The 10,777-nt window shown below is 46.6% G+C and overlaps 2 pseudogenes; both read left to right on the forward strand.

Annotated features, from left to right (window-relative positions):
- The first annotated feature begins 1,380 nt into the window (after positions 1-1,380).
- Positions 1,381-4,840, forward strand: LOC141519627 (mitogen-activated protein kinase kinase kinase 21-like; annotated as a pseudogene).
- Positions 4,841-7,678: 2,838 nt separating this feature from the next.
- Positions 7,679-8,600, forward strand: LOC141516952 (olfactory receptor 4P4-like; annotated as a pseudogene).
- The last annotated feature ends 2,177 nt before the right edge of the window (positions 8,601-10,777 follow it).

Below are 10,777 nucleotides of genomic sequence, written 5' to 3' on the forward strand. Positions count from 1 at the left end.
CGGGCTCTTCTCCGTGCTGCGGGGGGCCGGGCTCTTCTCCGTGCGGGGGGCCGGGCTCTTCTCCGTGCGGGGGGCCGGGCTCTTCTCCGTGCTGCGGGGGGCCGGGCTCTTCTCCTTGCTGCGGGGGGCCGGGGGCTCTTCTCCGTGCTGCGGGGGGCCGGGCTCTTCTCCGTGCTGCGGGGGGCCGGGCTCTTCTCCGTGCGGGGGGCCGGGCTCTTCTCCGTGCTGCGGGGGGCCGGGCTCTTCTCCTTGCTGCGGGGGGCCGGGCTCTTCTCCGTGCTGCGGGGGGCCGGGCTCTTCTCCGTGCTGCGGGGGGCCGGGCTCTTCTCCGTGCTGCGGGGGGCCGGGCTCTTCTCCGTGCGGGGGGCCGGGCTCTTCTCCGTGCTGCGGGGGGCCGGGCTCTTCTCCGTGCTCCGTGCGGGGGCCGGGCTCTTCTCCGTGCGGGGGCCGGGCTCTTCTCCGTGCGGGGGCCCGGGCTCTTCTCCGTGCTGCGGGGGGCCGGGCTCTTCTCCGTGCGGGGGGCCGGGCTCTTCTCCGTCTCCGTGCGGGGGCCGGGTGCGGGGGCCCGGGCTCTTCTCCGTGCGGGGGGCCGGGCTCTTCTCCGTGCTGCGGGGGGCCGGGCTCTTCTCCGTGCTGCGGGGGGCCGGGCTCTTCTCCGTGCTGCGGGGGGCCGGGCTCTTCTCCGTGCGTGCGGGGGGCCGGGGGCTGCGGGGGGCCGGGCTCTTCTCCGTGCTGCGGGGGGCCCGGGCTCTTCTCCGTGCTGCGGGGGGCCGGGGGCCCGGGCTCTTCTCCGTGCTGCGGGGGGCCGGGCTCTTCTCCGTGCGGGGGCCCGGGCTCTTCTCCGTGCTGCGGGGGGCCGGGCTCTTCTCCGTGCTGCGGGGGCCGGGCTCTTCTCCGTGCGGGGGCCGGGCTCTTCTCCGTGCGGGGGCCGGGCTCTTCTCCGTGCTGCGGGGGGCCGGGCTCTTCTCCGTGCGGGGGGCCGGGCTCTTCTCCGTGCGGGGGCCCGGGCTCTTCTCCGTGCTGCGGGGGGCCGGGCTCTTCTCCGTGCTGCGGGGGCCCGGGCTCTTCTCCGTGCGGGGGGCCGGGCTCTTCTCCGTGCTGCGGGGGGCCGGGCTCTTCTCCGTGCTGCGGGGGGCCGGGCTCTTCTCCGTGCGGGGGGCCGGGCTCTTCTCCGTGCTGCGGGGGCCCGGGCTCTTCTCCGTGCGGGGGGCCGGGCTCTTCTCCGTGCTGCGGGGGGCCGGGCTCTTCTCCGTGCTGCGGGGGCCCGGGCTCTTCTCCGTGCGGGGGCCCGGGCTCTTCTCCGTGCTGCGGGAGGCCGGGCTCTTCTCCGTGCGGGGGGCCGGGCTCTTCTCCGTGCTGCGGGGGGCCGGGCTCTTCTCCATGCGGGGGGCCGGGCTCTTCTCCGTGCTGCGGGGGGCCGGGCTCTTCTCCGTGCGGGGGGGCCGGGCTCTTCTCCGTGCTGCGGGGGGCCGGGCTCTTCTCCGTGCTGCGGGAGGCCGGGCTCTTCTCCGTGCGGGGGGCCGGGCTCTTCTCCGTGCTGCGGGGGGCCGGGCTCTTCTCCATGCGGGGGGCCGGGCTCTTCTCCGTGCTGCGGGGGGCCGGGCTCTTCTCCGTGCGGGGGCCGGGCTCTTCTCCGCTGCGGGGGGCCGGGCTCTTCTCCGTGCGGGGGGCCGGGCTCTTCTCCGTGCGGGGGCCGGGCTCTTCTCCGTGCGGGGGCCCGGGCTGTTCTCCGTGCGGGGGCCGGGCTCTTCTCCGTGCGGGGGCCGGGCTCTTCTCCGTGCTGCGGGGGGCCGGGCTCTTCTCCGTGCGGGGGCCGGGCTCTTCTCCGTGCGGGGGCCGGGCTCTTCTCCGTGCGGGGGCCGGGCTCTTCTCCGTGCGGGGGCCGGGCTCTTCTCCGTGCGGGGGCCCGGGCTCTTCTCCGTGCTGCGGGGGCCCGGGCTCTTCTCCGTGCTGCGGGGGCCCGGGCTCTTCTCCGTGCGGGGGCCCGGGCTCTTCTCCGTGCGGGGGCCCGGGCTCTTCTCCGTGCTGCGGGAGGCCGGGCTCTTCTCCGTGCGGGGGGCCGGGCTCTTCTCCGTGCTGCGGGGGGCCGGGCTCTTCTCCGTGCGGGGGGCCGGGCTCTTCTCCGTGCTGCGGGGGGCCGGGCTCTTCTCCGTGCTGCGCCGCCCCACCATCATCCAGCTGCTGGGCGTCTGCCTGCGGCCGCCCAACCTCTGCCCCGTCCTCGAGTTCGCCCGCGGCGGCGCCCTCAACCGGGCCCGGGCGGCCGCCGCCGGGCCCCCGAAGCCGCGCCCGGCCCGCGCCCGGCCGCATCCCGCCCCGCATCCTGGTCCGCTGGGCCGTGCAGAACGCGCGCGGGACGCTGTACCTGCGCGAGGAGGCCGTCGTGCCCAGCCTGCAGCGCGAGCTCAAGTCCAGCAGCGTTTTACTACCTGAGCAGATAGAGCATGAGGACATCTGCAATAAAAGCTCGAAGATTACAGATCTTGGGCTGGCTCGGCAATGCTTGGCCTGGATAGGCAATGCTTGGGCTCTCTCGGCAATGCTTGGGCTCTCTAGGCAATGCTTGGGCTGGCCCCGGAATGCTTGGCCTGGCTCGGCAATGCTTGGGCTGGCTCCGGAATGCTTGGGCTCGCTCGGCAATGGCATAGAAAAACCAAACCGAGTGCAGCTGCTGCATGTGCGCGGATGGCCCCTGAACTTGTTTTCTAAAGGAGTTAGGGAGAGTTGCTGTGGGAACTACTCACAGGAGAAGTTCCCTGTGGTGCATCGATGGCCTTGCTGTGGCTCCTGGAGTAGCTGTGGATAAGCTCCCTTTGCCCATTCCATCTCCCCGGCCTGAGCCATTTGCTAAGCTAATGAAAGAATGCTGCCAGCAAGATCCTCACACTCGGCCATCACCTGCTTTCATTCCTGAACAGCTGAGGACTGCCATGCCAGGGGCAGTTAGGACTGAAACGCCTCAAGCGTCCTCCCATTCTATGCAAGATGACTGGAAACTAGACATTCAGCAAATGCTTGATGACTTGAGAACAAAAGGAACTGCGATCCGGTGAAGAAGAGCCAACTAGAGCCGCTCTTCAGCAGAAGTCTCAGGAAGAGTTGTTCAGGAGGCGTGAGCAACTACCAGAAAGAGACACTGATGCTTTAGAGCGAGAACTTAATATGTTGATAGTCCGGTTAAATCAAGAAAAACCTAATGTCAAAAGGAGGAAAGGAAAATTTAAGAGAAGCCGTTTGAAACTGAAAGACGGACATCGCATTAGTTTACCCTCAGGCTTCCAGCACAAAATAACAGTGCAGGCCTCCCCACATTTGGACAAACGAAGAAGTTTAAACAGTAACAGCTCTAGGCCACCGAGTAGTCCAACAATAATTCCTCGACTTCCAGCTACACAGCTCCCGTCAGATGAAAGCAGCAGAAGCTGGGGCAAAAGCACAGTCTCTCGTCAAGAAGAATTTGAAGATGTGAAGAGAAACTTCAAAAAGAAAGGTTGTCCATGGAGACCAAGTTCAATTCAAACAAAAGACCGTACGGACCGCAAAGAAAGAGTAAGACCCCGTTCTGATGGCAGTAATCCTTGGTCGACTATCTTGAGGAAAAACCAGAAAGCTGTGCCTTTCGCTTCATTATTTGTGGACCAACAAGGTGTCTGTCGGCAGCGGAAACTTTCCCCTGATGCACCGGACAACAGAAGACCAAAGCAAGTGAAACCGACAACTCAGGCCCATGTTGGTCCAGCTCTTTGGAAAGACGATCCGGGTGATAACCCTGTAGAACCTGCGAGCCTGGAAGAGGGAACCTCTGCAAGTTCTGCAGCCAGCACTCCCCAAATGACTCCCACAAAGAGTCTTAGCAGAACAGCCCCCCCAAAAGAAAACTGAATCTGCCTTGTATGGGTGTGCTGCATTATTGGCTTCTGTAGCTTTGGGATTGGATATTAGGGGAACTAAATAAAGCACAACCTCCTGAGGAATTGTTACCCAAAGAAGATAAGAAGAAACGGGAGGGAATATTTCAACGTGCTTCTAAATTACAAAGAAGTTCCAGTCCTCCTACCAGATTGCAATGTAAAAGAGAAGATGGTAACCTCCCATCATTAAGCCCATCATCACACACTGTGAACCTCCTGTCTATGCCTTCCATCTCCACAACATGTTTGCTAAACTCTGACAGTGAAGACATATGTGTGGGTACTTGTGATACAGACATTCCCATTAGAGGAGTTTCCCCTCTAATTCAGGGAAGTAAATGTGAGCCTACTTCAATTTCAGGACTTGTGATTGACCACAGCCTGCTGAAAAATGTGCCTTCCCCTCCTTTCACAAAGCAGGTGCCTGGAAATGTGCCAAATAATGCATCGTCAAAAATGAGGGTATTGTGTCATAGAGGATTGTATCTGATGGAAATGCTTTCCAGACTACAGGTACTTGTTCAACCAATGGACTCTCTGAACTGCCAGTTCTTCAAGTTTCTGGGACGCTCCACTTCCCATTTGTTCATCAGAGACATCTGCCAAATGAAGGCCTCCTTGAAAAACAAAATGCCGTCAGTGTCATCCCCAGACCTCGTCCTTCTCTGAGAAGTCGATTAAATCCTCAGCAGGTTCTTCCAGAAAGTGGAAAACTGAGTACTGCTCAGACAGACTGTTTAAAAGGTCACCCAGGACCAAATGCTGACTGTCTGCTCAGTTCCAAGGAAAGAACTAAACTGCATGTCCCTTCACTGCTGGACATTGATGTGGAAGGTCAGAACAGGGACTACACTGTGCCTCTATGCAGAATGAAGAGCAAGACTAGCCCGCCATTTATATATGAGCTGGAGAAAGAATTTCTGTCTTAACGTTAAGTGCCTTATGCTTTTAAAAGCATTTCTGTTTGTGATGAGAATGACTTAAAATCATGTGTCTACTTCTAATGTTTCATGCTGCTGTATTTTCAAAAGCTGTGGCCATGTTACGAAAACAGTAGTAAATGTCTTTTAAATTTTGGAAAAATATGACCATTGTTAGCTTGTCTGTATTGTCTTTTTCACTGGAACCACACCTAGTAACTTGAAATGCACAGAAGTGTAAACCTACAAGCACAGTAAAGTAAAACTATTTGCTGGATAGGGCCTTTATTGATCAGTCTTAACCATTAGCTTTGTTTTCTCTTTCTCCCTTTCCCCCTCTTTAACCACAGTCACAAAAAGAAAGATAAACATACTAAAAATGATGGTACTTCCCCCCTCCCCCCCAAAAAATAATAAAATGCTATAAATCTGTAATTTTGAATGATGTCATGCAGAAAACCACTAGAATAGGTAGAGAAATTGGAAGTTTCCCCTAAGCTGACCCCTTTTCTGCAACTTCCAATCTTAGAGAGTTGCCTAGAACCCTGGGAAGTGAGATGATTTACCTGGAGTCACACACCAGGGTACCAGAATGGGCTTTGAACCTATGCGTTCTAGCCTCTGAAGTTGACTCTCTTTCTCTTGCTAGTGTTGCATAATTTTGAAGATGGTTGACTGAGATCAATGTGGTATTCTCTTAAACTTCCTAACTCTTAACATTATGATTGTCAGGCAGATTATGTAGTGAAAACCCTGTTTTGTATATACTTTATAAATACTTATTCCAGTAGAATTTATGACGAGCCTAATGTATCTGAATGATGATCTTGTACCCATTGAAAAAACTTTTTCAGTTGCCTCTTCTTTTGGTGAGAAAGTCCTAAGATTCTCTCCTAAACTAAAATAACCATTTTATTTGGTACCTGAAAATGCACAACTCTTATTCTCTAGAAATAGTTTTCGTAATAAGTAAAACTGAATTTAAGTGAAACTTTTTATTTCAAAAGTAATATAATTTTAGTGACAACAAAATTACCTGGCACCATAAGCCAAATAAAATTTATTATTTAAATAAACACATTTCAAGATCAAAGATCAGCTCTTGGGAATTAAATATTTTGCAAAATTATTTGACTTCTCAAGTAATCTTAGCTGTTAAAAGACAAAGGCAATGAGAAATTACTCAAAAATGTGAGTATAGAATTATATACCTGAGTAAAGCTAAGAATTTCATAAACTGCTGAATTGTTAAAAATTGTAATTCTATTTGGATGATGGTGCTCTTGTCAAATTATATGCGTTTCTTTCTAGAAAATCTTATGTGAATTATCACCTCTGTTTACTATTATCAGTTTGCAAGCACACTTATTTTTTAATTGCCATAATTTTTTAAAGTAATATTGCTTATTTTTTTCATTAAAATTTCTACTCAATTTAAATAGATACATTTTACTAAACTGAAATTTTTAGTAATTGAAAATTGGAATTTCAGGTTTGAAGTGCATAGTAAGCAATTTTTCAAAAATATGGTAGCTTAAATTATAAAGCTATATCTTTTTAGTACATTTTTGTAATTTTTTTGGTACTATGATCAGAGTATAAAAGGATTATGATAATAATGTTACATTTTATCCTGAAGGAAACAATTTCTAGGTTGCAATAAAATCTCAGGTACTTAATTCATTATTATTTTATTAAATCATTGTTCACTGTAAATTTCAGTTTTTGATAAATTGTTAAATTATGAGTTTTAGATTTGGGTCTTTATTAATACATCGCACCAACATTGTTGACCACGTAGTTTTCAGCCATTAGTTTTTGTGACCTTCAGACAAAATTGCAGGAAATGCCTGAAATGATGAATTTGTGCACAAAATCCCCCACAAAAAACCTAATTTGCTTACCTATAATTTTATTTCTACAGAAACAGCATATGTTTGCATACTGTATTTCCTTATAATACAACTTTTCCTAACCATACAACTTTAGACCTCTTAGTAGCTTTACTAGGCCAGTTTGCATTCTGATGAATTGAGCTATGAAAATATAAATAAAGGCAATTATCTATCAAAGTATGGATTCAATCTTAAATGACACTGCAGATAATTCAGGGTAGGGAAGTGGGGGAGATGATTGAGATTTGTTGTAAATTTGTGATTTCTTTTAATGTGTTGCTGATTATGGTACTATGTGGTTGTATTTATTTTCGTGATTGAATAGTCTTACTAAGATAAAAGATAAATTAAGGTGATCACTGTTAGTAAACAATTTAAGGTGCTTATACTGCAGAAATTTAAGGTATCTACTCGATACGCTGTTTTACAAAGCCTTATGACTGAAAGATGTTTACATATGTTGTATTTTTTTAAAAAATAAACTTTTTTAAATAAAAAAGAAGAAATAGAGTGGTGGACCAGTGGAATAGACCAGGTGCAATAGCAGGAAATGATTATAGTAATCTGATGTTTCATAAACCCAAAGAGTCCAGCGATTGGGATAAAAACTCTCTCTTTGATCAAAATCTACTGGGAAAATTGGAAGTTAGTATGGAAGAAACTTAGATTAGACCAACACCTCACACCCATTACCAAGATAAGAGCCAAATGGATACAGTATTTAGACATAAAAAAGACAATACTATAAGCAAATTAGAAGATCAAGGACTAGTTTACCTGTCGGGGGGGTGGATCCAATAATCTAATAAACATCATGTTTTCTCCCTTGATGGTATGGGTAATTAATAGTTATCACTGGTGGGTATTTAATATTATAACTAGCATTATTCTGGATTTTTCTAGTTTTTAGGTACACAAACTTTCCCTATAGTTTCATCTAAGTGCTGAAGTGATGGGGGAAAGAAACAACGTCACTGAATTTATCCTGCTGGGTCTGTTCAATAATCAAGAGGTTATGGAAGTCTGTTTTCTTTTCTTTTCACTTTGCTACTTTGTGATATTGATGGAAAACCTCTTCATCCTGACCACCATCAAACTTAGTCAACTCAATCAACAACCCATGTACTTCCTCAGGTACTTATCCTTCACAGATGTCTGCTTCAACTCTGCTATTGCTGCAAAACTAGTTGTAGATTTATTGGCTAAGAGAACAACCATCTCCTACAACAATTGCATGGCACAGCTGTTTTATGGTCATTTATTTGGTGGCACTGAAATCTTCATCCTGGTGACCATGGAATTTGATGGCTACGTAGCCATCTGCAAACCATTGTATTACATAGTCATCATGAGTAGACAAGTTTGCTGACTTATTGTAGAGGCATCTTGCATAGGGGCTTTCTTTCACTCAATCTTGCATGTATTGATTACTATTCAATTGCCTTTTTGTGGCCCAAATAAAATCGATCACTATTTCTATGATATATTTCCTCTGCTAAAGCTGGCCTGCACAGATACTTTTTTGCTTCTAATTGTGATCATTATTGATACTGGGAAGTTGTCTATTTTGACCCTTCTTGCATTATTCTTATATCATCATCCTGAACATCTTGAGGACTCACTCCTCAGAGGGTTGGTGCAATATACTCTCCACCTGTGGATCACACATTACTGTGGTCCTCATGTTATCTATGCCCCTCATCTTCACCTATGTACCCACAGGCAGTTCTGTCAGTGATGATAAGGTGTTTGCTCTCTTTTGTACCATCATTGCTCCCATATTCAACCCTCTCATTTATTCCCTTAGAAATACTGACATGAAGAATGCCATAAGGAAACTGTGGTTACAGAAAATTCTTTCCAAAGGAAAGTGATCTCCATGCAGTATTTGATCTTATTTCAAACAGAACTATTACCAGAAATAAGGGAAGAATTTTCCTCCACTCAGGGGACTGAACTTACAAGTACTGCTAGAGTGCAATCATTTTCAGAAGTTTTCCTATGTTGTTGAGTTGAACCAGGTATTGAACTCATACCCAGAAAGTCGTTATACTTGACAAAAGGGTATTTTATGCATCTGTAGGTGAATATGTGTGTATGGATGTGTATTAATAAATGTGTTATGGATATAACACATATTGATATGTGTTTTACTAACAATCAGGTCACACTTAGCTATATATATTGTGTTATTTCTTTTCTTTTCCTTCTATTTTTCCATAAGCATCAGATTTCAGTAGTAGCAGCAACAATTAAAAAAACAGAAAATCCTGGAACTTATGTGCTCACAAATTAGTTTAACCCCCTACTTGATCTCATGGGAAGAACCAATAATCTCTAGAAACCGATGTACTCTTTATGAATTTAAATAATATTTTGTAACATTTAATTTAAATTTTTTTTCTTTTTCTTGTTATTATACTTAATTCTACCCTCTGAGGCCAAGCAAAATATTGTGCAAATCTATTGCAAAGGACATTCTTCAGATATTTGAAGATAGCTGTAATTCGGCTTTATCCCCTCACATTGTCTTCTATTCTCTTGGCTATTCATCCCCAATTCTGTCCACAAATATTCGAATATTATGAACTGAATGTTCTTCCTCAACCCAACCACTAACTTGGACAAGAACTCATAACTCTTTCGTGATTCTCCTTTTTACTTGTCTCTTGAATTATCTTGATTTACTTTGTGTATATTTTTATGAATATACACTTGAATGTGTCCCCACAAATGAGGATATAAACTCAGTTCCTAGTCCTGTTTCTGTCACATAATAGCAGCACTTCCATACATACCATTTCCATAGCATATGACTTTCCTTTGACACTTCCATATTCTCTCTATATACCAACTTTCAGTAATTCCTATTCCCTTGATATTAAATTAAATTTTATCATTCAATCATGCTATTCTTTTATCTATTATCTACCTATACTTCATAGAGAAATTTAGTGTCTGCTTTCTCATATTTTTTTGTACTTCATCTCCTACCTACAAAACCTCTAGTATTACAACAGGCGTAATGCTAATCCTTCAAACATTTCCTGGTCACTCAATTTCATCAGTTGTCATGACCTACCTCTCACTATCAATGAAATATGGAAATAACTCTGAATTTTACTAACTTCCACAAATCTTACACTGTATTTCTTTATTTGAAATTGCTTAATCTTTTCTCATTTAAGGTATCCCTCTCCCATATGATCCTTAATGGACACTGTCCTCAAAATCCCTTTCAGTTCTTTTACCCCTTAATTCCTTCTTAGGCCAGCACTTTAACTCAGGCTACATTATGTTTCCCCTCCTCCTCTTGTAATCATTGGAAACCTTTCAACTTAATGCTATCCATTGCACAAAAATACCCTAAATTCTTCTGCTATTATCAATCCAGCTTTGTAAAACACCCATTTAACAAGGCATCCTATTTTTCTACTGGGAAATTAAAATAGAGGAAATCATGGGTCCGTGTTTAGGTACAGATTCCTATTGTGTGAATCCAACTGGGATCCCCTTATAGAAAAGTAATAATTATATATGTTCTTAAACAATGAGCTATACTATTCAATATAATTGTCTTTCTGAAAGAATTTCTCTCTCTTTAGATGTCTCATAATATCTCCCCCACCCCCTTAGCTAGCCTCATACATTATTTATTTGTTCAGTCATATACAATCTTGTCCAACTCTTTGTGACCCCATTTAGAAATTTTTTTGAAAAAGATGCAGAAGGGGGTGCTATTTCCTTATTCAGTTTATTTTACAGATGAAGAAACTTTGCAAATGGGGTTAAGGGGATTTGCCCAGGGTCACATATCTAGTAAGTGTCTGAGGCAACTTTGAACCCAGGAAAATGAGTTTTCCTAATTGCAGGCCTAGTACTCTTTCACCTTGCTTTTCTGCTTTATTCCTATTTCATGCCCTATCTCTGACATGAGGTTTTTCAACAAGATATACATCTTCTTCCCAGCTCCTTATATCATATCATTCAGACATCTCCCACTATCTCCTCTTTTAATCTAATAGAAAGAAGTGACTATTAATCCTTGCAA

The sequence above is a fragment of the Macrotis lagotis genome, chromosome 3, assembly GCF_037893015.1.
Source record: "Macrotis lagotis isolate mMagLag1 chromosome 3, bilby.v1.9.chrom.fasta, whole genome shotgun sequence".
Taxonomy (NCBI): domain Eukaryota; kingdom Metazoa; phylum Chordata; class Mammalia; order Peramelemorphia; family Peramelidae; genus Macrotis; species Macrotis lagotis.